Source organism: Schistocerca nitens, chromosome 3 (genome assembly GCF_023898315.1).
Source record: "Schistocerca nitens isolate TAMUIC-IGC-003100 chromosome 3, iqSchNite1.1, whole genome shotgun sequence".
NCBI lineage: Eukaryota > Metazoa > Arthropoda > Insecta > Orthoptera > Acrididae > Schistocerca > Schistocerca nitens.
The window spans coordinates 129,799,116-129,826,408 of NC_064616.1; the positions used below are offsets into that span (position 1 = coordinate 129,799,116).

Consider the following 27,293-nt stretch of genomic DNA (forward strand, 5'->3'; position numbering starts at 1 on the left):
CTCGAGCAGTACTCAAGAATAGGTCATATTAGTGTTTTATAAGCGGTCTCCTTTACAACATCTTCCCAAAATTCTACCAATGAACGGAAGACAACTATCCGCCTTCCCCACAACTGCCATTACACACTTGTCCCACTTCATATCGCTCTGCAATGTTACGCCCAAATATTTAATCGACATGACTGTGTCAAGCGCTACACTACTAATGGAGTATTCAAACATTACAGGATTCTGTTTCCTATTCATCTGCATTAATTTACATTTATCTATATTTAGAGTTAGCTGCCATTCTTTACACCAATCACAAAACCTGTCCAAGTCATCTTGTATCCTCCTACAGTCACTCAACGACGACACCTTCCCGTACACCACAGCATCATCAGCAAACAGCCGCACAGTGCTATGCACCCTATCCAAAAGATCATTTATGTAGATAGAAAACAAAAGCCGACCTACCACACTTCCCTGGGGCACTCCAGATGATACCCTCACCTCTGATGAACACTCACCATGGAGGACAATGTACTGGGCTCTATTACTTAAGAAGTCTTCGAGCAACTCACATACTTGGGAACCAATCCCATATGCTCATACCTTAGTTAGGAGTCTGCAAAGGGGCACCGAGTCAAAAGCTTTCCGGAAGTCAAGGAATATGGCATCCGTCTGATACCCTTCAGCCATGGTTCACAAGATATCATGTGAAGAAAGGGTGAGTTGCGTTTTGCAGGAGCGATGCTTTCTAAAGCCGTGCTGATGCATGAACAGCAACTTCTCTGTCTCAAGGAAATTCTTTATATTCTAACTAAGAATATGTTCGAGAATCCTGCAGCAAACTGATGTTAAGGATATTGGTCTGTAATTTTGAGGATCCGTCCTTCTACTCTTCTTATATACAGGCGTCACCTGCACTTTTTTCCAATCGCTCAGGACTTTACATTGGGCAAGAGATTCGTGATAAATGCAAGCTAAGTAAGGAGCCAATGCAGTAGAGTACTCTCTGTAAAACCGAATTGGAATCCCATCAGGACCTGGTGATTTATTTATTTTCAACCCATTCAACTGCTTCACAACCCCAAGGATGTCTATCACTATGTCCTCCATACGGGAATCTGTACGAGACTAAAACGGCGGTATGTTTGTACGATCCTCCTGCGTGAAAGATTTCTCAAATGCTAAATTTAAAATTTCAGCTTTCGTTTTGCTATCTTCCGTTGCCAGGCCAGACTGATCAGTGAGTGACTGGATGAAAGCCTTTGACCCCCTTACCGATTTACATAAAACCAGAATTTCCTTGGGTTTTCAGCAAGATCTTTTGCTAAGGTATTACAGTGGTAGTGGTTCAATGCTTCGCGCATCGTTCTTTTTACAGCAGCACGAACCTCTACTAACTTTTTCCTCTCCTCATTCTCCCGATCTTTCTTGTACCACAAGTGCAAATGCCTTTGCTTCCTGAGCATTCTCCGAATTGTGCTGTTAAAGCACGGTGGGTCTTTTCCGTCCGTTACCCACTAATTCTTCCACGTCCATCGTACCAGAAGCAAATGAAGTCGATTCATTTACTAAGTGGGATGCTAGCAACTGCTTATCTGCTCTTTCTAGTAAGAATACTCTCCTGGCCTTCTTGACCGACTTTTTAACTTTTGTAACCATGTAATGACAACATCATGATCAGTAATCCCTGTCTCAACACTGACACCATCAATGAGGTCTGGTCTGTTCGTGGCTACAAGATCTAAAATATTTACATTATGTGTTGGCTGTCAACTTAGCTGCTCAAGACAGTTTTCGGATAATGTGTTCAAAAGTAATTCACACGACGGCTTGTCTGTACCACCTGTAATGAATCCACAGACTACATAGCTATAGTGGAGAAACTTCTAAAACAAAATGTTTAATTACAAAAGGGCATGGAAAGTCTGAAAAGGTTGGCTGATGGTTTATACCTACACCCAATGGATGAACGGGAAGTTAAACAAATACAGCACTAAAAATAAAAATAAAGCGGGTTTGGACAGCATATTAGCAAAAATGGTCAAACATTGTGCTAGATATCTTGCACAGCCTCACATTCCTGATAAATTTAGTTATGAAAGAATGGATATTCCCAAAATGTTTATAAAGGAGTAAGGTAGAGCCACTATTTAAAGGAGAGGAGAAAGGAGATTCAGGTAAGTTATAGATCCATAATGATCACAACTCTTCTACCTAAAACTGTAGAACCATTGATTAAAGACAGAGTTATAAACTTTACAGCGAAACAAAATATCTCAAACAAAGCACAACATGGATTTAGAAAGGGGAAATACACTAAGACTACAGTGGTAAACTCCATAAAGCACATCACTAAGGCAGTGGATCATCAAAGGAGAGTATCTAGTGTATACTTAAACCTTTCAAAAGCTTTCAATTGCACCTGTCATAAAATTCTTGTAGAAAAACTGGACTGCTGTGGCATAAGAGAAAAAGCTGCAGACATTATAAGACAGTGTGTTGAAATAAATCATAAATCCAGAAATACATAGAAAAACTCCTACGCTGATTTTCTGGAGGTGAAAGATGGAACAGCTGAGGTTTCAGTACTAGGGCCTCTGCTCTTTATCTCATATATATAAATGATATGCCCACTGCAGTTAATGAAAAAAGTGATTATGTATGTTGATGACACATCTTTATTAGTATGTAGTGACTCAGTGGAGGATTTGGAAAGGAGAGCAAGTGAGAATCTGGAAATGGCAGAACAATATTTTAGAAAAAATAATTTATTGATCAACAGAAAGAAAGCTATATGTAAAAAAATTTGAAACTAACAGAACTATCATCTCACAGGAATTTATTCTGAACATTGCAGAGTTAGAAGAAGTGGGCTGTAATAGGTTTCTGGGACTAGAGGTGGACCAGTCTCTGACAAAAACAACCACATTAATAAGTCCTGTTCAAAAAGGAGTACAAATTTAATTTTAATGAAAAGAATGAGCTACGAGGTCTGTTCAAAAAGTTCGAGAACATTCGTAATTTTGTGCCAGTGCTGTGTTGGAGGAAAATGTGGTTGGCATCCCTGCACAGGCCTCTGTTTAATGTGTAAGTGCTGGAAGTTTCATTGTTGTATGTCTGTTAGTTATTGTTCAGAGCTACATTGAGTCTTGTTTTGTGTTGCATACATTAAAAAACTGTAGCAGCTACAGCACTCTTCAGTGTGTATATTACGCAGTCATACAGTCTCACCTCTGGTATGGGATTATGTTCTGGGTAAAGTCTAGAGATGCCATTTAAAAAAAAAAAAAAAAAAAAAAAAGGAATAGTGGAGGGGATAGATAATCGCAAATTGTTTCAAAAAAGGATTATCTTGACTCTTCCTTGTGTATATACACTTGAAAATATAATATATTTAAAAGAAAGCTTACATGCAAAAAGACCACTCATCAATCACAAAACACACAGCTATGACACAAGGCAAAAATTGGATGTACATGTTCAAAGTGCCAACAAAAAGTTAGTTTAAAACAGTCTTATCCATCCTAGTATCAAACTATTCAATACCTTACCAGATACCACTAAACACATACAGAACACTGGTCACTTCAAATCTAATTTGAAGTCATATTTAGTTGATCACTGCTTTTATACAGTAAATGAATATCTACAAAAATAAATTTTTCTATGTTAACCCAATGTAGTCTCATACAGAAGAACATTTGTATATTATCTCTCTGTATATAGCATAAAAACATTTATTTAAGTATTCATCATTAATTGATATATTAATATGTGTTTTCTGTACAAAGATATAATCGTATATAAAATTGTTACTATTAAAATAAAAATCCAAATATCTCTTGCACATTGTGGAGCTGTGGATGGAAATGGATCAATAAATCATGAGTCAAGACCAGAAAGATCTTTACCTTGCAATCTGTGAAGAGCTTTTGATCATGCAAATGAGAACAAGATGTTCCTTAAGAGAATCATAACTGGTGATGACACATGGGGCAACAGTTAAGATGTTGAGACTGAGGTTCAGTCTTCACAATGGGTTGGAAAAGGTTATCCAAGACCAGAAAAAACATGTCAGGTTAGGCCATACTGATAGTTTTCTTTGACTTTGAAGGATTAGATTATGATGAATTTGTGTCACAGGCACAAAATGTTAATTGATGGTACTGTCGGGACATTTTGTGATGCCTGAAAGAAAACGGGGGAAGGAAATGGCCTGAAATTTGGTGAGACAATTCATGGCTCTAGCATCAGGATAATGCCCCCGCACATTGATCCTTGTTGATGCATGACTATTGCACAAAAAAAACAAAATCACTGTGCTGTCTCAGCCTCTGTACTCTCCAGCCTTGGACCCTGTGGACTTTTTCATATTTCCAGAGTTGAAAACCCAGTTGAAATGATGAAAATTTGCAATGATAGATAAGGTAAAATAAATTCTCAGATGGTGCTTCACATGATCCAGAAAGAGGCACACCATGACTGCTTCCATAAGGGGGAACAGCTTTGGGAGTGGAGTATCAATTGTGGAGGAGAGTATCTCGAAGGAGACCATGCACAATAAGTAATAGGCAAGTGCAGAAAAAAATTGTGGTCAAAGTTCTGGAATTTCTTGAACAGACTGTGTATATGGTAGACACAGAAACCTTGCTAAAAATGTACTGTGGTCTGTCTTCCCACACATATTGTACTGTATACCAATATGGGGAGGAGAAGTAAATGTACATATTCCAAGAATCTTAAAACTTCAAAAGAAAGCCATAAGATGCATAGCTAAACTAATACCACAGGAATCCCACAAAAACAAATTCAGAGTATTTAAAATATTGACTGTGCCAAGTTTCTACGTATATGAGATAATACTTCTTTTAATGGTAAATTGCACAGCATCTCTAAGCAGAGATTTACACAATCACCACACAAGAACTGTAGATAACAAAGAATGAAAATGACAGATACGGACACTACAAATGCAGGAAACTTATTTTATAACAGGGTGCCACTTATTATAAAGGAAGTGAACACTTTCAAAAGAAAACTGAAAGAACATCTCACCTTTCAATGTTGGTATAAGGTGAAGAAGTACTTGTAGTCAAATCCACAGGACAAATGTAAAGTTGGAAATGGGGTAAAGCACTTTCTTTTTTGGGTGGGAACAAATTTCCTTAAAGAAGGAAAATAGAAAGTGAAGTGCAGTGCTGAAAATACAGAAGAAAACATACAGACTAAGTATACTGGTGCAGATATGATAAAAATGAGTTTTCACTATGTGTTATATGTCCAAATATTTTCTGCCATATGGTCGACACACAGGGTGAGTCACTAACTATTGCCACCAAGAATAACTCCGAAAGTATGATAGAAGCTGAAAAGCTTGGGGACAAAAGTTGCATAGGACAATGTAGGCCGTAATATTACGTTGGTTTTTTGTTGCTAGGTGGGGTTGCTTCAGAGATATGAAGGTCAACTTTTTTTTAAAATGGGATGCTATAGTTTGGTACTTATTTTCTGATAGCGGCTATCGAGACAAATCCAATGATGTGTAACAGTAAGGTCTCTGAAGGTCAACGAAGATCACAAAAGTGGCATGAATGTTCATTTACAGAAGGTGTTTGAAGTGATGACCATTGGTATCAATGCAGTGCTGCAATATTCTTATCATGGATTGAGTGGTATTCCTTATCACATCAGCACTTATCGAAGCACGTTCTCTGACAATTCTCTCTCACGTATCTTCAGGTGTAGTTGGAACATCTTTATAAACAATGTCTTTTATGAATCCCCACAAGAAAAAATCCAGAGGTGTCAAGTCCGGTGAACAAGACAGCCACGACACATCTCCTCTGTATCCAATCCAATGATTTGGGAATTGTCTCTGCAACTCATTTCTAGCCATCAGTGAAAAATGTGTCGGACACCCATCATGTTAATACTACATTCTGTTCCTTGTTCCTAAAGGTATTTCTTCCAATAACAGACCTAATGTTTCTTGCAGGAATGTGGTGTACTTCCTACCATTAAGATTGCCTTTGATGAAATACGGGCCTATAATTCTGTCTTCTGGGATCCCACACGATACATTCGCCAACCACAGTTTTTGCTGTGCAACTTGGCACAGCCAACATGAATTTTCAGTTGCCCAATAATGCATGTTATGCAAATTAACATTTCCATGTTTCATGAATGAATACTCATCAGTAAATAAAATCAAATTAATAAATGTGTAATCCCTCTAAATCTGAAGTTAGCCCATCAGCAGAATTCAATGTGATTTATACAATCTGTATGATATGGTATGTTGTTGTTGTGGTCATCAGTTCTGAGACTGGTTTGATGCAGCTCTCCATGCTACTCTATCCTGTGCAAGCTTCTTCATCTCCCAGTACTTACTGCAACCTACATCCTTCTGAATCTGATTAATGTATTCATCTCTTGGACCCCCTCGACGATTTTTACCCTCCATGCTGCCCTCCAATGCTAAATTTGTGATCCCTTCATGACTCAGAACATGCCCTACCAACCTGTCCCTTCTTCTTGTCAAGTTGTGCCACAAACTCCTCTTCTCCCCAATTCTATTCAATACCTCCTCATTAGTTATGTGATCTACCCATCTAATCTTCAGCATTCTTCTGTAGCACCACATTTCAAAAGCTTCTATTCTCTTCTTGTACAAACTATTTATTGTCCACGTTTCACTTCCATACATGGCTACACACCATACAAATACTTTCAGAAATGACTTCCTGACACTTAAATCTATACTCAATGCTAACAAATTTCTCTTCTTCAGAAACGCTTTCCTTGCCATTGCCAGTGTACATTTTATATCCTCTCTACTTCGACCATCATCAGTTATTTTTCTCCCCAAATAGCAAAACTCCTTTACAATTTTAAGTGTCTCATTTCCTAATCTAATTCCCTCAGCATCACCTGACTTAATTCGACTACATTCCATTATCCTCGTTTTGCTTTTGTTGATGTTCATCTTACACCCTCCTTTCAAGACACTGTCCATTCCATTCAGCTGCTCTTCCAAGTCCTTTGCTGTCTCTGACACAATTACAATGTCATCGGCGAACCTCAAAGTTTTTATTTCTTCTCCATGGATTTTAATACCTACTCCGAACTTTTCTTTTGTTTCCTTTATTGCTTGCTCAATATACAGATTGAACAACATCGTGGATAGGCTACAACCCTGTCTCACTCCCTTCCCAACCACTGCTTCCCTTTCATACCCCTCGACTCTTATAACTGCCATCTGCTTCCTGTACAAATTGTAAATAGGCTCTCGCTCCCTGTATTTTACCCCTGCCACCTTCAGAATTTGAAAGAGAGTATTCCAATCAACATTGTCAAAAGCTTTCTCTAAGTCTACAAATGCTAAAAACATAGGTTTGCCTTTCCTTAATCTTTCTTCTAAGATAAGTCGTATGGTCGGTATTGCCTCACGTGTTCCAACATTTCTACGGAATCCGAACTGATCTTCCCTGAGGTCGGCTTCTATCAGTTTTTCCATTCGTCTGTAAAGAATTCACGTTAGTATTTTGCAGCTGTGACTTATGAAACTGATACTTTTGTTTTTTTTTTCACATCTGCCAACACCTGCTTTCTTTGGAATTGGAATTATTATATTCTTCTTGACGTCTGAGGGTATTTCGCCTGTCTCATACATCTTGCTCACCAGATGGTAGAGTTTTGTCAGGACTGGCTCTCCCAAGGCTATCAGTAGTTCTAATGGAATGTTGTCTACTCCCGGGGCCTTGTTTCGACTCAGGTCTTTCAGTGCTCTGTCAAACTCTTCACGCAGTATCATATCTCCCATTTCATCTTCATCTACATCCTCTTCCATTTCCATAATATTGCGCTCAAGTACATTGCCCTTGTATAGACCCTCTATATACTCCTTCCACCTTTCTGCTTTCCCTTCTTTGCTTAGAACTGGGTTTCCATCTGAGCTCTTGATATTCATGCAAGTGGTTCTCCTTTCTCCAAAGGTCTCTTTAATTTTCCTGTAGGCAGTATCTATCTTACCCCAAGTGAGATTTGTCCTCTAGCCATGCCTGCTTAGCCATTTTGCACTTCCTGTCGATATCATTTTTGAGACGTTTGTATTCCTTTTTGCCTGCTTCATTTACTGCATTTTTATATTTTCTCCTTTCATCAATTAAATTCAATATTTCTTCTGTTACCCAAGGGTTTCTACTAGCCCTCGTCTTTGTACCTATTTGATCCTCTGCTGCCTTCACTACATCTTCCCTCAAAGCTACCCATTCTTCTTCTACTGTATTTCTTTCCCCCATTCCTGTCAATTGTTGCCTTATGCTCTCCCTGAAACTCTGTACAACCTCTGGTTCTTTCAGTTTATCCAGGTCCCATCTCCTTAAATTCCCACCTTTTTGCAGTTTCTTCAGTTTTAATCTACAGTTCATAACCAATAGATTGTGGTCAGAGTCCACATCTGCCCCTGGAAGTGTCTTACAATTTAAAACCTGGTTCCTAAATCTCTGTCTTACCATTATATAATCTATCTGATACCTTTTATTATCTCCAGGGTTCTTCCATGTATACAACCTTCTTTCATGATTCTTGAACCAAGCGTTAGCTATGATTAAGTTATGCTCTGCGCAAAATTCTACTGGGCGGCTTCCTCTTTCATTTCTTAGCCCCAATCCATATTCACCTACTATGTTTCCTTCTCTCCCTTTTCCTACTCTCGAATTCCACTCACCCATGACTATTAAATTTTCTTCTCCCTTCACTACCTGAATAATTTCTTTTATATCCTCATACATTTCTTCAATTTCTTCGTCACCTGCAGAGCTAGTTGGCATATAAACTTGTATTACTGTAGTATACATGGACTTCGTGTCTATCTTGGCCACAGTAATGTGTTCACTATGCAATTTGTAGTAGCTTACCCGTACTCCTATTTTTTTATTCATTATTAAACCTACTCCTGCATTACCCCTATTTGATTTTGTATTTATAACCCTGTATTCACCTGACCAAAAGTCTTGTTCTTCCTGCGACCGAACTTTACTAATTCCCACTATATCTAACTTTAACCTATCCATTTCTCTTTTTAAATTTTCTAATCTACCTGCCCAATTAAGGGATCTGACATTCCATGCTCCGATCCGTAGAAAGCCAGTATTCTTTCTCCTGATAACGTCGTCATCTTGACTAGTCCCCGCTCGGAGATCTGAATGGGGGACTATTTTACCTCCGGAATATTTTACCCAAGAGGACGCCATCATCATTTCATCATACAGTAAATCTGCATGCTGCTGGGAAAAATTACGGCTGTAGTTTCCCCTTGCTTTCAGCCGTTCGCAGTACCAGAACAGCAAGGCAATTTTGGTTAGTGTTACAAGGCCAGATCAGTCAATCGTCCAGACTGTTGCCCCTGCAACTACTGAAAAGGTTGCTGCCCCTCTTCAGGAACCACACGTTTGTCTGGCCTCTCAACAGATACCCCTCCGTTGTGGTTGCACCTACGGTACAGCTACCTGTATCGTTGAGGCACGCAAGCCTCCCCACCAACAGCAAGGTCCACGGTTCACGGACAAGGATCTCGAACCACAGTAGCAAGAGTACCAACTTCCATTTCATCGTTAGTAACTTTCCTTTGCTAGATATGTTTCTGATGCGTTAAAGATCCAGTTGTTCTCAATTCATTATACACATATTTAAATGTATGACTTATAGGGTGAATACTTTGAGGATATCTTTCAGTGTATAAGTCTCCAGCTCTCACTGAATTTCGTTGGCATTCTCCATTAATGAGAAACATAGCAGCTTGTTTTCCGAAGCAATACATCATTCACATTGACCTGATTTGACTTACTGTTCCTGTTAGTGTTGTATTGTGAAACCGTCAAATGGTGTTTACATGTCAATGGCACATTAGATGGATACACTGTATTCAGCGAATATTTACTATTTGCATGATATACAAGAGAGAATTGTGTGAGCATGTGCTTCAGTAAGTGCCACACTGATAAGGATACCACTCAACCCATGATAAGAAGATTGAGACACTGCATTGATATCAATGGTCACCACTTTGAACACCTTCTGTAAATGGACGTTCATGCCACCTTTGTGACCTTCAAAGAACTAACTGTTACACATCATTGGACTTGTCTCGATTGTTGCTATCAGAAAATAAGTACCAAACTATAGCATCCTATTTAAAAAAAAAAGTTGACTATCATATCTCTGAAGCGACCCCACCTAGCAACATAAAACCAACCTCATATTATGGCTCCCCTTGTCCCACGCAACTTTTGAACTACTATCATACCTCCAGAGTTATTCTAGGTGACAATAGTTAGTGACTCACCCTGTATATGATCTAAAAAATTAGTTATAGTTTTGTCTAAATGTATTTGTATTTTCAGTAGTATGTCAAAAATAAATAACTTTGCTGACTTTCTTTAAGTATGCAGGACTGTTGCATAAATTAATGTAGGTTATTGGTATATTTCATCATTCTGTATAAATATTGATTATCTATAAAACATTCTTATAAAAAACGTTTCATGTCTCAATGACAAATTTCTAAGAAATTTGTTTTATTCTGTATAAAACTGTAAGCATGACAAGACTAATATAATTGTAAACTATGATATATGGATTAAAAAGAAACTAAAAAGATTGCTAAAATAAGTGAATATGATTTAGTTATGTTATATATCATACTTGTAGTAACTGATAACAAAATTTCCCGGAAATATTTGAATTTTAATTTATATGACATTCAAAACTATAAGACTTTAATCACACATCGATCATTTGAAACCATATAAACTTCCAGTAGTTGTGTTCTGACTGAACTGTTGGTGATGGAGGGTGTGTATAATTTTAGAGAAAGAACAAGCAAGAAGAAGAGATACATCTTTTGGTTATATTTCAAAGACAATTTTCCATTATATTTGTGAATCCATGAAGAAGAAACAAGACTTGCAATAAGAGAAATTCGTAAAAAGGTGTGTGTGTGTGTGTGTGTGTGTGTGTGTGTGTGTGTGTGTGTGTGTGTGTGTGTGTGTGTGTGTGTAACTACTCTTTCCTCAACATTTCTATGTAGTATGATTAGTTGCCAATGACCTTGCCGCAGTGGTAACACTTATTCCCGTCAGATCACTGAAGTTAAAGTGCCTTCGGGCTGGGCTAGGACTTGGATGGGTCACCATCTGGTTTGCTGAGCGCTGTTGGCAAGGGGGGTGCACTCAGCCCTTGTTAGGCAAACTGAGGAACTACTTGATTGAGAAGAAGCGGCTCCGGTCTTGTGAACTGACATACGGCCGGGAGAGCAGTGTGCTGACCACATGCCCCTGCGTATCCGCATCCAATGATGCCTGTGGGCTGAGGATGACATGGCAGCTGGTCGGTACCATTGGGCCTTCATGGCCTGTTTGGGTGGAGTTTAGTTTAGTTAGTGTGATTAACTAATAGTATTTATCACCAGTTTGCTATACAGACAAATACAGACACCAAAATTATTGTACAACACGATACTTTGTAGTTGGGGGGGGGGGGGGGGTGTTAAGTAGCAGAATGTGAAGACATTTAACAAAAACTGGGATTACAACCATTTAAAAATATCCAATACTACATTACATACTTCACATGAAGTTTTGTAAAGCTATAACAGTGAATTGTAAAGTTGTTAATTCATTGTCTTGATGAACTTGAGGTACCTGAAGTGTAGCTAAAATGATACATAGTTAATATGTAACAGTATCTAATCACTAACTAAAAATGTGTAAAGACCACTGTAAACAAAAGTCCAAACTACGTTTTTCTAAATTTGTACACAGAAAAGTGATAGCAATTATTATTCAGCTATTCATAAACACATGATTCATATTAGTATCAAAATCAAATCTGTATTTATGAAGTTAGTATAAAAAGTAATTCAAACATTTTTGTAGAAAAGTGTAGCAACACAGATTGATAAACAAGCAACAAACTAAATAAGTATGACATACCTTTAACTGAAATACTTCAGGAAGTAATCTTGGTGCAATGCTCTATGTTTTGACATTGCATTTTGACTGGTATCGAGTGTTGGAACTAAACATATTAAAATGTGCGACAGTGTTCTTCACTGGATTGCCCCACATCAGTGACTACCCTACAGTAGTGACACCGTGCAGAACGAGTGAATGAGTGGAGTTGGCATAAAAATGGAGGGCAGCAACAGCACTTCTTACCCACCAAACAGTAATATGACACGTACCCGTCAACATTAGCAGTGTGAGCAAATGGCTCCCAAAGGCAGGAACTTACAAAACATCAAATTACCAATGTTCTGGACCTCAAGCTCAGAACTCTGGTTCCTGTATGTGGAACGTGTTTTCTGCCAGTATAACATACAGGCTGACATGTTACAGTTGCTGCATAATCAAGTACTTCACACAGTCACCTGAATACAGGCTCTGCAGATTAATGGTGGACGATGGCTTAGAAAACGTGTCCCCCACCCAACTACTGTATGACCTGCAGGAGCTAGTGGGACCTGACATACTTTCGGAGCAGTCCCTCTCCATAATGTGGCTCAGCAGGCTTCCAAGAAACATGAGACTCATCCCTGCAGCAGATAAAAATGCTTCACTACAAGTGCTGGCAGACAAAGCTGAAAGTACGGTGGTTAGCACCGAGGTACAGTGCAAAATTATTCATTACGCCAACGGTTGTGCCTCAAACATTTCAGCAGCTACAACAAACCCTGCCCTCAGTGCAAGTGTTCTGGGGAAACACAGATCTTCACATCAACTCCCCTTAGGGGTTAAAGTGCATGCCTTGCAGGTGGCAGCACTACACAAAGCACAGCACTTGGGAGAGCAATGCCAAGGCAGACAATGAGATAAAAAGGAACTAGCTAATGGGAGGCACCAGAAAGATGAGAGGGGTTGGTGCTGGTACCACAGCAGGTTTGGTAACAAGGCTCACAATTGCTCACAAGGGAACCTCCCAATTGCACCCCCCTCAGATTTAGTTATAAGTTGGCACAGTCGATAGGCCTTGAAAAACTGAACACAGATCAATCGAGAAAACAGGAAGAAGTTGTGTGGAACTATGAAAAAATAAGCAAAATATACAAACTGAGTAGTCCATGCGCAAGATAGGCAACATCAAGGAGAATGTAAGCATAGGAGCGCCGTGGTCCCGTGGTTAGCGTGGGCAGCTGCGGAACGAGAGGGCCTTGGTTCAAGTCTTCCCTCGAGTGATAAGTTTACTTTCTTTATTTTTGTAAAGTTATGATCTGTGCATTCGTTCATTAATGTCTCTGTTCACTGTAATAAGTTTAGTGTCTGTGTTTTGCGACCGCACTGCAAAACCGTGCGATTAGTAGACGAAAGGACGTGCCTCTTCAATGGGAACTGAAAACATTTGATCGCAAGGTCATAGGTCAACTGATTCCTCCACAGGAAAACACGTCTGATGTATTGTATACGAGACTGGTGACGGCATATGCGTCACATGACAGGAATATGTTGTTGACCCACCTATCTTGTACACTTGGCGAATGGGTAAAACGATTCTTCTACCTTGCCCAATTTAGGTTCTCTTGTGGATGTGATAATCACTCCCAAAAAAGTGATGAAAACATGAGAGTTTGTGACATACACTGAAAACAAAAAATTTTACTTTTCATTGGAAGGCAGACTTGAACCCAGGACCTCTTGTTCCACATCTGCTCACGCTAACCACGGGACCACGGCACTCCTGGGCTCACGGTATCCTTGATGTTGCCTATGTTGCACATGGACTACTCAGTTTGTATATTTTGCTTATTTTTTCATAGTTCCACACAACTTCTTCCTGTTTTCTTGATTGATCTGTGTTCAGTTTTTCGAGACCCATCCACTGTGCCAACTTATAATTAAATCTGAGGGGGGTGCGATGGGGAGGTTCCCTTGTCAGCACCGTGCTAGTACTCAACTGCCCCCAACAGCCACTAAAGGTTGCAGCTCACGTTTTTGTCTGTGGCATGTGCCTGGACATGCTACAAATGATGATGTCCATGTTGACCTCCACATTGTCATCTCGGTCTATTGTCATGCTGATTTTGCCACATGCATCTTTGTGATGGGGTTCAGGCTTACAATGGACATGAATAGCATGATGACATCCACACAAACTGGAAGAAAATCATTTCTCAGCTGTTTACATGCACTGATATTATACACATGTGCTGTAGTTACATTACCACTTCATTTGGCTGTGAAACCATAAGCTTTGAACAACTGAGATTCACTATTCACTAAGCAGAGCCTCACCTGCAGATCATTTTTGTATGACTTTACCTGCTCACAGAAATTATCAGAAAGACTCTATGTTACAGACAAAATATCACATTCAAAGTTTTTGGTGGACACAAGGTCCAACAATAGCATTTTACCAAAAACATTGTGTCAAATGGACTCAAATGGCACTACCCTTCACATTACAGCAGCTATTATCACACGGTGAGAAGGATTGTGAATCAACGTAGCCCTACAGGAGCTAATCATGTGAAATTTCTGAATTACAGATGTCAGGGAAACTGAACTTGTGCCAATATTAGGGTGATATGATAGAACCATATTCTGCATGCACAAGTGATGGACGAGGAGTTAGATGCACTACAGAAGCAACAGAGTTCAAGTCTACAATTAAAGAGAGTCAAATCAGCACAGACAAATACAACTCTGTGGTGTGACGTGGCAAAAGGTACTATGTGCGTCTATATTCTGCGCGACTTCTGGAGAATCGTTTTTTTCATCCATCCACAATCTCTTGTACTCTGGAGTGCAGGCTACTTGAAACTGATGGAGAATAAGGTAGTGTGTGGTCTGGGATGAACAGAGATTGCCACACATGGACAAAGAAGTATGGCAGGTGTCAGCAGAACAAAATCAGCCTCCATGTCCTTGACCCACAAGGATCATTCGTCACACCTTTTGCCAGATTTGGACATGTACATGGTACACGTTGATCTCAAGGGCCCTCTTCCATACACCAAATGCTTCTGTTACCTTGTAACCTTGGTGGATCGCTGGTGGGTGGAGGCCATTACTGTGACTGGTATCATGGCCACTATGATAGTGAAGTCTATCTAATGGGGCTAGGTCATGAGGTTCTGCACACCATTCACCATCACAACCAGCAAGAGCAGGCAGTTCATGGCATCCTTACTCCAGGAAACCCTGTGATTATGTAGCTGTTCTCATGTACATACCACCAGCTAGCACTCAGTCTGCAGTGGTATGATGGAGAGCTTCCACTGTAGCATCAAGGTGATGTTGATGTGTGCCAGCCCCACATGGTCAGACTACCACTCACCCTGTTGGGCATGCAATTGTCAATTAAGGAGGATCTGAAACATTCACCTTGTATAAGGCAAGAAGCTACGCCTACCAGTAGAACTAAGTACTGACAAGCCTCCCAATCTCTCTATGCTGGCCTCCATCACTGAGTTTGATTAATACCTTCTAGGAACTATGGTCCTACTACACCTCTCTGCACGGCAGTTTCATGGACACAGGAATATCTTAATTCAGTTGGATCTATACAGCGTACCTCTTGTTTGTCTGTGGGATGACTCAGTCTGCCCATCTCTTGTGCCACCATACAGTGGGCTGTATAAGGTTCTGCAGCACACTTTTAAAATTTGACACAATGGATGAGACGAAATGGTTTCTGCCAAGTGGTTGAAGCCTGCACACTTGGACATGGAGGTGACAGAGGACACTGCTTTGTACCGTCCACCACATCGCCAGCCGCTCCCAGACAGCACAGTGCGGTGGACCCCACCCTGAAAGGCTGCCACCAGTGCGTCCCTCCCATTCCCCTGTTGGAAATGGTTCTGAAGACTACAGGATCTGGCCCCACGGTAAAACACCAGTTTCCCAACATACCCCTGGCTTCAGGTTTTTTTAAAACAGGGGTGGGGGCTGATGTAGCAACACAGATCGATAACTAACTGAATTACTTTGGGGAGCGACCTTGATGTCATGGTCCGTGTTGTGACATTGTATTTTGTCTGATACTGAGTGTTGGAATTAAAGGTGTTAAAGTGTGCAATCAGTGTTCATCACTGGATTACCCCACCTTCAGCAACTTCCATAGAAAGGTATTTCATATAATTTGGTCATAATGACCGCAATATTTTGGCATGTTAGTTGATTTATTGATTTTGTAACAAATCATAGAACCAAATTCTGTAATCTATTTTGTAAAACCAATCAAATTTTTATTGTAAACTTTAATAAATTATTTATAACATGTGATCACATATTTTGATTGTTAAAAGGTATAAAGGCTACAGTGGCAAGACTGGTGTGACATCAGTGATAGGTCACTCTTACATCATATTTCAGTTTGTGGTGCAATACTCAAGTTTTTGAGGCATTTTACTGTTTAGGTCACATAATTTTTATTTGATTAATTTGACTTGCAGCTTCTGACATAAGGAGAACCCAGAATTTCTTACAGGTGAAGATTAATGCAATGAAGAGATACTCACCTCATTTCAACATCAACTAACATCAAGAAGTTAAGTAACAGATTCTTACCTATACAGTTTGGTCATGTTTTACACTCTCCCATGTGTTAAACAAACATGCGACCATTCATAATTCCCTTCGTTGTAAAAGTTAAGTACCTCCTGTCTACATCTACGTCCAGGATTGCACCTTTTGGGGTACAAAAATTGGGGGGGGGGGGGCAGGTTATGAAGCATCGAGTGTAGGAAAATAAAAACGCAATGCGTTTATACTTACGTGTTATTTTATTATTAGTATTATTACATAACTGTATTTATTCATTGTTTTTCCATGAATATATAACTGCTGTAACGTAACATTTGCGGCAGTTCCCAAAAGATGTTGCTTGACGATATTTAGTCTAATTTTAAATCACTAAGAACATATGCCACTTGGCCTGCTTAAGACTTCTTTATCAACTTTTCTTAGCAGCTATCCCAGGATCATCACATCTTTGCTACCAAAGAATAAACAAATAAATAAATAAATAAATAAAGATATTACATCATGTTATACGTAATGAACTATAACTATTAATGGTCTTGGCAACTTCATAGAATATAAAAATTCTATTTAGATTTCATCACTGTTGCCTTTACACTACTCCCCCACCAGTAACATGGTTACGAATTAATACATGATGGTGAAGGAATTTTCTTAAAAAAGAAATCAGCACAACATTAACATAAAACAATAAAAAAAACATATTGAAATGACAAAAGATATGGTACAAAATAATTACAAAAACTTTTTACAGTGTCTGGTATGATATTTGATTAATTATCCACAGAGACAACTGCTCTAAGAATCGAGGTGGGAACATTATAATCCGCCCTGACTTCGATACGATGTTGTGGTTCAGTGTCCTTGGAAAAGTTCAGAAGTTCCTTCTCTGATTCCCATTTTTCTTGCAGGAGATAAGCTGGTTTAAGTCTGTCCACTGACACATTTATGTGTTTGCACTTCCTTTTAATAGTGAAATATTTTTCATGTCTTGAAATGACAGGAAAGGGACTATCATATGTAGGTTCTAATGGTTTTCTAACCCTGTCACATGTCAGGAAGACATGGGAACAGGTTTGCAGATCTTTTGGAACAAATACTGATCTTGATTTGCTTTGTGTAGGCCTCCTAGGTTTCAGATGAAGCATTTGCTTTTGCAAATTAGATGCAAATGAATCAAGGTCAATCTTTGTAGTGGGCTCTTCAAAAAATTCACCAGGAAGTCGTATAGTTTTTCCATATACCATCTGTGTAATGGAATGGTTCGATGTTTTTCGCACTGCAGTGTGCAGCCCCAATAGAACAGTAGGCAGAATTTCTGTCCAAGTAGAACTGTTATGGGCCTTGATTGCAGATTTCAGAGTACTATGTAGTCGCTTAATTTTACCATTGCATTGAGGATGGTATGGCGTTGTGTTCTGAATTTTCATTCCACATACTATGCCCAAATTATTAAACAACTGCGATCTAAACTGTGTTCCTTGGTCAGTGATTACCTGTGATGGTACACCAAATCTTGCAATCCAGTGCTGGTAGAAGGCTGTTGCCACTTTTTCAGCTGAAATATCTTCAAGTGGTATGACTTCCATCCAAGATGTGAAACAGTCAATATAAGTTAAACAATAAGTCATGCCATTAGGAGGAGGAAAAGGTCTGATGAGGTCAATGTGTACAACACTGAAACGTTCATCAGGTTCTTCAAACTTCTCTAGCAGTGATTTTGTGTGGCGAGTGACCTTGGTTTCCTGACAACTGACACAGGATTTAGTCCACTGTCGCACATCACTTTTGATGTTTGACCAAATGTCTCTGCTACTCAACAGTTTCACTGTTGTCTTTATGCCAGGATGAGCTAAACCATGAAAATGAAGAAATATTTGATAACGAAGAGGTTGAGGAATATAAAGTCTGATATTTGCAGTGGATGTGTCACACCACAGTGTTTTTCCTGACGGAAGTTGATATGACTTGAAGTTTAAGGAGTTGTTCCCTGTTCGGAGTTGCTGTAGTTCTCGATATTGTTGCTGGTTTTTGGCAATTTCATCATAGTCCAGTATTACTACTTCATCAACTCTGGATAGGGCATTTGCAACAATATTGTCATGGCCACTTACATGACGAATATCGGTCGAAAATTGTGAAATGTACTGCAACTGTCTCATCTGTCGAGGAGATGCCTTATCATTGTTTTGCTTGAAAGCAAATGTGAGTGGCTTATGATCAGTGAAGATTATGAAGTCTCTTCCTTCCAGTAAATGCTTAAACTTTTTTACAGAACGGTAAATTCCCAATAATTCTCGGTCTTAGGTACTGTAACCCTTCTGTGATTTACTCAGTTTCTGTGAAAAGAATGCAACAGTTCTCCAATTTCCATTTTCCAGTTGCTGGAGCACAGAACCACCAGCAATATCTGACGCGTCTGTACATAATGCTAGGGGTAACTCGGAGTTAGGAAAAGCCAATAATGCAGCATTTACTATATCTTGCTTAGATTTCTCAAAGATTTTCTTTGCTTCTTCGGTCCACTGAATTTGTCTATTATCCTTCTTTCTTGCTCCCTTAAGATAGTCATGCAAAACAACTTTGGTCTGTGCCGCATTTTTAAGGTAGCGACGGTAGAAGTTGACAATGCCAAGAAATCTACGGAGCTCATGCAGTTTGTCAGGTAACTTATTCTCTAAAATTGCTTGCACTTTCTCAGGTAGTGGACGGGATCCCTCTGATGTTATCCAGTACCCCAGGAATTCAGTTTCATTTACTCCAAAGGTTGATTTTGATATGTTGATTCGAAGTCTATAATTAGACAATCGCTCCAGGACTAGTTTCAGGTGTGTTCCGTGTTCTTCAATACTAGATGAGGCTATTAAAATGTCATCGAGGTAAGGAAACACAAAATCTAGCCCAAACATAACTTCATTAATGAATCGCTGGAATGTTGAAGGTGCATTGCGCAGGCCAAAGCTCGTGACATTAAATTCATACAGTCCAAATGGTGTGATTACAGCTGTTTTGTGCTTATCTTCTTCAGTAATAGATATTTGATGATAAGCCTTAAAGAGATCGATTTTAGAAAATATGTTTTTGCCTTGAAGAATACAATGGAAATCTCCTATTCTCGGTTCAGAATAACGGTCTCGAATTGTTCTTTCATTTAGCCATCTATAATCTCCACACGAACGTATTGAGACATCCTTCTTAGGTACAATATGGAGAGGACTTGCCCATGCAGATTTAGATGGTCTAATGATGCCATTGTCTAATATGAATTTAAATTCTTGTTTTGCCATCGCCATGCGCTTTGGGTCTAATTGTCTTGCCCTAGAAAACACAGGCGGGCCTTCAGTGGTAATATAGTGTTTGACATCGTGTTTAATTTCGCTAGGTACCAAATTAGGTTTAGCTATGTCTGGATACTGTAACAGTATATCTGTAAATTTTGTGTTTTGGCTCATGGTGCTCTGAGATTGACATAACTTTACCCTGAACATTGAGCTTGGTTACATCATATATTAATCTTTTATTATGGACATCTACTAATAATTGAAATTTATTCAAAAAATCGGCACCCAATATAGCTTTATTGATCTTTGCAACTATAAATGGGCATTGAAATTGACGTCGCAGTCCCAGATCAATAGTACGAAGTTCGATTCCGTATGTAGGAATTTCGGTACCATCTGCAGCATACAATTTATATGGTGACTCACCATTAACATTTGCGTGAGCGGGAATTACAGAAACATCCGCCCCAACCGTGTTCAGATCACATTGGGGTCACCAAATATAACTGCTGTAACGTAATATTTGCGGCAGTTCCCAAAAGATGTTGCTTGACGATATTTAGTCTAATTTTAAATCACCAAGAACACACGCCACTTGGCCTGCTTAAGACTTCTTTATTCACTTTTCTTAGCAGCTATCCCAGGATCATCACATCTTAGCTACCAAAGAATAAACAAAAAAAAATTTTTTTTTAAAGATATTACATCATGTTATCAGTAATGACCTATAACTATTAAAGGTCTTGGCAACTTCATAAAATATAAAAATTCCATTTAGATTTCATCACTGTTGCCTTTACAAATACCTTTTATTACTACGAGTTGCTTTCTAAAATGTGGCATCAATTTTGTAGATACCAACAAATTCCCAAAATGTTATGTCCATATTAATCGAAATTTGCAACTTTGTTTTTATTAAGTCCACAGAGCAACGGTTACTGATATTCGTCCATTTCGTGATCACTGAAGAAAAAACTTGTTCCACATATGAATTTGAGGGCGGTATGCTGAAAGCGCGAGATACAATACCAAATAACGTATTTAACTTATGATTTTTTCGGGTTTCAGTATTATCGAAAAACAAGAATAACATTGTCACTGTGGTGTAGAGGTTATGATACTAGAGTATTGCATGGAGGGTTGTGAGTTCAAAACCTTTTATTACTACGAGTCGCTTTCTAAAATGTGGCATCAATTTTGTAGATACCAACAAATTCCCAAAATGTTATGTCCATATTAATCGAAATTTGCAACTCTGTTTTTATTAAGTCCACAGAGCAACGGTTACTGATATTCGTCCATTTCGTGATCACTGAAGAAAAAACTTGTTCCACATATGAATTTGAGGGCGGTATGCTCAAATCGCGAGATACAATACCAAATAACGTATTTAACTTATGATCTTTTCGGGTTTCAGTATTATCGCAAAACGAGAATAACACTGTCACTGTGGTGTAGAGGTTATGATACTAGAGTATTGCATGGAGGGTTGTGAGTTCAAAACCTTTTATTACTACGAGTCACTTTCTAAAATGTGGCATCAATTTTGTAGATACCAACAAATTCCCAAAATGTTATGTCCATATTAATCGAAATTTGCAACTCTGTTTTTATTAAGTCCATAGAGCAACGGTTACTGATATTCGTCCATTTCGTGATCACTGAAGAAAAAACTTGTTCCACATATGAATTTGAGGGCGGTATGCTCAAATCGCGAGATACAATACCAAATAACGTATTTAACTTATGATCTTTTCGGGTTTCAGTATTATCGCAAAACGAGAATAACACTGTCACTGTGGTGTAGAGGTTATGATACTAGAGTATTGCATGGAGGGTTGTGAGTTCAAAACCTTTTATTACTACGAGTCGCTTTCTAACATGTGGCATCAATTTTGTAGATACCAACAAATTCCCAAAATGTTATGTCCATATTAATCGAAATTTGCAACTCTGTTTTTATTAAGTCCACAGAGCAACGGTTACTGATGTTCGTCCATTTCGTGATCACTGAAGAAAAAACTTGTTCCACATATGAATTTGAGGGCGGTATGCTCAAAGCGCGAGATACAATACCAAATAACGTATTTAACTTATGATCTTTTCGGGTTTCAGTATTATCGCAAAACGAGAATAACACTGTCACTGTGGTGTAGAGGTTATGATACTAGAGTATTGCATGGAGGGTTGTGAGTTCAAAACCTTTTATTACTACGAGTCGCTTTCTAAAATGTGGCATCAATTTTGTAGATACCAACAAATTCCCAAAATGTTATGTCCATATTAATCGAAATTTGCAACTCTGTTTTTATTAAGTCCACAGAGCAACGGTTACTGATGTTCGTCCATTTCGTGATCACTGAAGAAAAAACTTGTTCCACATATGAATTTGAGGGCGGTATGCTCAAAGCGCGAGATACAATACCAAATAACGTATTTAACTTATGATCTTTTCGGGTTTCAGTATTATCGCAAAACGAGAATAACACTGTCACTGTGGTGTAGAGGTTATGATACTAGAGTATTGCATGGAGGGTTGTGAGTTCAAAACCTTTTATTACTACGAGTCGCTTTCTAAAATGTGGCATCAATTTTGTAGATACCAACAAATTCCCAAAATGTTATGTCCATATTAATCGAAATTTGCAACTCTGTTTTTATTAAGTCCACAGAGCAACGGTTACTGATATTCGTCCATTTCGTGATCACTGAAGAAAAAACTTGTTCCACATATGAATTTGAGGGCGGTATGCTCAAAGCGCGAGATACAATACCAAATAACGTATTTAACTTATGATCTTTTTCGGGTTTCAGTATTATCGCAAAACGAGAATAACACAGTCACTGTGGTGTAGAGGTTATGATACTAGAGTATTGCATGGAGGGTTGTGAGTTCAAAAATCACCTCAACTGCAAATTTTAATTTATATATTTGGTTCGAGTACATTTTAGAAGTATCCACAAATGTCAAGAATCATGGTACTGGAATGTTCAGTAACTGTGTATATACCGTAGTATGTGTTCTGGCCGGAGGCAGTTCGCTTCGCGCTCTTGTATGTGTAAGTGCTGAATAAACCTTCGTTAAGTGAAGTTAGTGTTCGTCATTCATCTAATTACACCTTCTTCTGTGTGACAATATTTGTACCCATTTTTTATCTACGCTTTGAATTTGATCGATGTGAGTCAATATTTTCTCTAAAACACTGTAATCTTCAAATAGTTCATCGGCTGAAATCCTTCAGCTGAATCGAATTCTAAAACAGAAGAAGCATCACCAAGTTTCTAAACATCAACCCACCATTGAGTGACAATGATTCCATTTTTTTTAATGGATTGGAATTCATAAAATCAAAGTGGCTTTGAAGATAAGCAAGTGCATTTTGATAAAATACTTTTAAATCTAAAACAGGTGCTTCATAAGCTTTCTCATCAGCGCGGTTTCGTGCAATATGTAAATGCGACCCAAAAAAAATTTCTTTAATTCTTGTCTGCAGACCTGCCACATTTTCTAAAATTCTATATAATTGGGTCGAACCGGTTTTTCGTGTCCTGCAACGCGAGCTAGCCTTTTCAAACATTGTGCATACATTGGCACAAATATGTAAGCACGGAGACGTCTTCCTAAACATATGCGATTCCACGTCTCTTTCATCATCTGTTGTAATGTCTTAATTGCTTTGGGACATTCATTACCAATTGACATAAAGTCGGAAATTGTTGCTTTCAAAACCTTTTGTATAGCTGTGCTCAGAGAAAGCCACCTTGCAGTCACATGTTGATTTAGCTCCGTCCATTCCAATTGCGCAAAGGTTACAAACTCCTTCAAATGTTCGCTTCTTAAGGCGGAAAATGAGAAATGACTATAATTTTTGGAAACCACAAATTCCCCATCGGGTTTCAATTGGTTCATAGCGCGTTTGAATGTATTATTCAAAATATGAGCCTGGAATCCAGCTTTAAATATGTTTGGATTTTTATCCTTCAGCAGGGTAGCAGATCTATTTTTCCAAAATTGGCGTTCGTATTATCTGCATAAAACGCCGAGACACATGCGATATCCAAATCAAACTTTGAAAGCCTGGCTACAATAGCATCGCTTATAGCTTCAGCCGTTTCGAATGGACACTCAAAAAAATCCGATCATTTTGTTTGACATCCGTCTTTACGAGAAAAATATTGAATACATATGGGATAAATTTTTATAATTTCTTTATTAGATGTAACTGTAGTGATACTGAATTACGTTTTAGGATATCCGTCGCGACCACAAGATTTAAGAGCTGTAATCGCAATTTCTTCAGCTTTAGGGCCGAGTACATCTTTGACTGTACTTTCGGACTTATTTCTGCCACAGGAAATTATTTATTTATTTTGCAATAGCTGAATCGGGTAATACATGAGGAAGCAATTTCATGGTATAGTGCTTGGATGAGTATGAAATATTAAGTTTAACACACTGATATGTTTCCGTTAATTCAGCCAGGGTTATCACATTAATTTATGCTGAATTACGTTTAGGAAAAAAAGTTGTCATTAAGTTCGATGTGCTCCTCGAAAACTGTTTCTTTTTATGTTCATTTCCATTCGCGTGATGTTTAACGTCGCTCAATCCGTCGTGAGATATGGAAAAATCCTTATCGCAAATTTTGCATCGTGCGTAAAAAATTGAACTGCCTTTGGCTACCCATGAATTACTTTGTAACCATTCATCATGGAATTTGCATAAAGATTTTGCCTTTTTTGGGAGTACACTGAGGTATTTTTGCAATTTCTCCATCTTGGTTACATTAATTATTGTCGCTTTCAGGATCACTCACTGTGGCAAACTGTTTTCTGAAAAGACTTCACGCTATTCCATGCCAGGTCATGCCATCATGATGTCATCCAGAGACCCATAAAATAAAATTAAAAAATATTACAAAATTAAATAAATGTACAAATAAATATTTATACACAATCCTAGCAACCCAGTCCCTAAAACCATACTTAATCAAAAAGAATAAAACGAAGCTAGATCAATTAACTCATCAATTCCTAGTGTCGCGTTTGGTGAGAAAGATTTGTTGTTTTACTACCTACGTGTAAATGCAAATTACATATTATTATTTTTAATCCAAGGAGCGCATCATAGGAAGGAACTGAGAAATTGCACTCCTTAAAGCAGACACAGGACGGCATAGCGCGTTCTTGTTTACATCGCCACAGAGAATTGCGCGGATCTCTTTGTGGAAACAATGAGGCCACTGACCAACAGTTAGTGTATATATTAAGACAAAAGTGCGCTTTCGCCAAATATATTTACAGAAGCAATACAGTAAAAACTTTTCATGGTGTGATATTTTTAAATAGGAACTTCGCTAGCGCAAAAGTGACGGCCTCTCAGAAATACTTCGTCATCCGATTTTAAGGAAACTATTCATTATAAAAAAAATTGAAAGTTTAAACATGACATAGTCAAATAGATTAGCTTGATAGTCAACCGACAACCTTTTCGTAATTCGTTATGTTTATTGTACAGTTTTGAAATGAAGCAAGTTATTGCCTGTGCTTACAGTGGATTTTTCATGTTGCTACCATTTTGATTTTGGTTTAGTTTAGGCCATACTTTATTGGCTTTGAACTGTAGCTAACATGATTAAGTTTTATTCAGAGTTTACCGTAAAGCGATATCTATTTTCATTTTCGAGTTATTGGTTGTGGCATAAGGATACAGCGCGGTTCATCCAATTCTGTACTGCACATTGTATAGGAGTGAAATATTTCTTAAATACATTGAACTGAACTGCGCAAAAAAGAAGCATCTACTTTACTTTCCTTTATGTAGGAGGGTTGGAACTTAAATAGTGCCAACTATTTATTCACAACCGATACAAAAGAGTTACATGTTTGTACCTGTTACTGTCCTTCATAGCAGTCACCAGCGTTGTGTAGGCATTTAGTACAATTTCTGTCGATCTTTTATACCTACCACCGGCTTTGCACATGTATTTTCGCCATCATATCGAGGATAGATTGAAGTCACCACCAACTATAATTTCATGAGTGTGGTACCTATTTGAGGTGACACTCGAGTTTTCTTTGAACTGTTCAGCAACTGAATCATCTAAGTCAGAGGGTCGGTAAAAGGAATCAATTATTAATTTATTCTGGTTGTCAAGTATAGCCTCTACCCATACGACCCTCACACGAACTGTCTACTTCAGTTTTTGCTACAAGCTAAACTACTTCTAACAGTAACAAACACACCACCCCAACTGCATTTAATCCATCCTTTCTTAATACCGTTAGGTCCTTTGTGAAAATTTCTGCTGAACGTACCTCCAGCTTCCGCCAGTTTTCAGTATCTATAACGATTTGAGCTTCATTGCTTTCTGTTAGTGCTTGGAGCTCTGTTTCTTTCCCAACACAGCCACTACAGTACAACTACAACACTGATTGCACCCTGCGCCATTTGAGACTGGAGCTTTTTCTGCACTTTCCTGAGACTTTCTAACCTAAATGACTGCCCAGTCCATTCCACACAGACCCCGCTAACAACGTAGCTACTCCTGTGTGTAGTGGACATATGACGTATCTGCAACCTACAACCTACAAGGTCACAGAATCATCTGACACTCTGATTCAGACCCTCCACTTCACTCTGTGCCAAAGGTCAGCAATCAGTCCTGTTGACGACACTACAGATGGTAAGCTATGCCTTCATTTCACAAGTAAGACTGGCTGTCTACAATTTCAGTTAGCTGCCCGAAACCAGAGAGAATCTGTTCTGATTCCAAGCGACACACATCGTTAGTTCCGACATGAGCCAACACCTTCAGATGGGCATCCTGTGCTCTTCATAGAATCTGGAAACACTCTTTTCACATCTGGAATGACTCCTCCCGGTATGCACACAGAGTTCACTCTGTATTTCTTCCCCTCCATGGCAGCGATATCCCTAAGTGGCCTCATTACAGACCTGACAGTGGAACTCGCAACAACCAGTATTCACACCCTCTGTGAACGCCCAGGACTTGCTAGCCGAGAAATTTCCTCTGGAACAGGGCGAGCGACTGCATGCAGCTGACGAAGTTCGTCAGTCGCAGATAGTGCTCGAAATCTGTCTGTCAGACGAACCTGAAAGGCACTTTGATCAGATTTGCAGAAAGTCTGACTGCCACCCCTTGAAACTACCTCCCAGTCAACCACGGATGAGCTGTTACCTTCTATGTAGGCAGTAACCAGACAGTAATTCAAATGCAGAACTATTGCTGCTAGATGCCTAAACATGCAAGAAATTTAAGATTTTAGACTAAACTGCACCCATTAAGTTAGAACATAAGTCGTATATTGTTATTAGAAGCTCAGTACAACTCACAAACGAAATGCTGGACTCTGGTGTACTGCTGATGATACGGAAGCTGTCAGTCCTATGTTTATAGGAGCAAAACACTAGAGTATATTCTAGAATAGGTTGAATGAAAGCTTGTTAAGCTTTCTCCTG

The 27,293-nt window shown here is 38.8% G+C and overlaps 1 protein-coding gene across 2 annotated transcripts in view; it reads right to left on the minus strand.

Moving 5' to 3' along the window:
• Positions 1–27,293, minus strand: part of LOC126248073 (band 7 protein AGAP004871-like) — a 439,986-nt gene that overhangs the window by 302,947 nt on the left and 109,746 nt on the right. The window contains exon 1 of one of the 2 annotated variants that reach the window (XM_049948732.1): positions 5,047–5,119. The exons of the other annotated variant lie outside the window; for it this stretch is intronic. The gene's annotated coding sequence lies outside the window, so the exon portion shown is untranslated. Of the gene's footprint in view, positions 1–5,046; positions 5,120–27,293 lie in introns of those variants that run through there. 2 annotated transcript variants of the gene reach the window in all.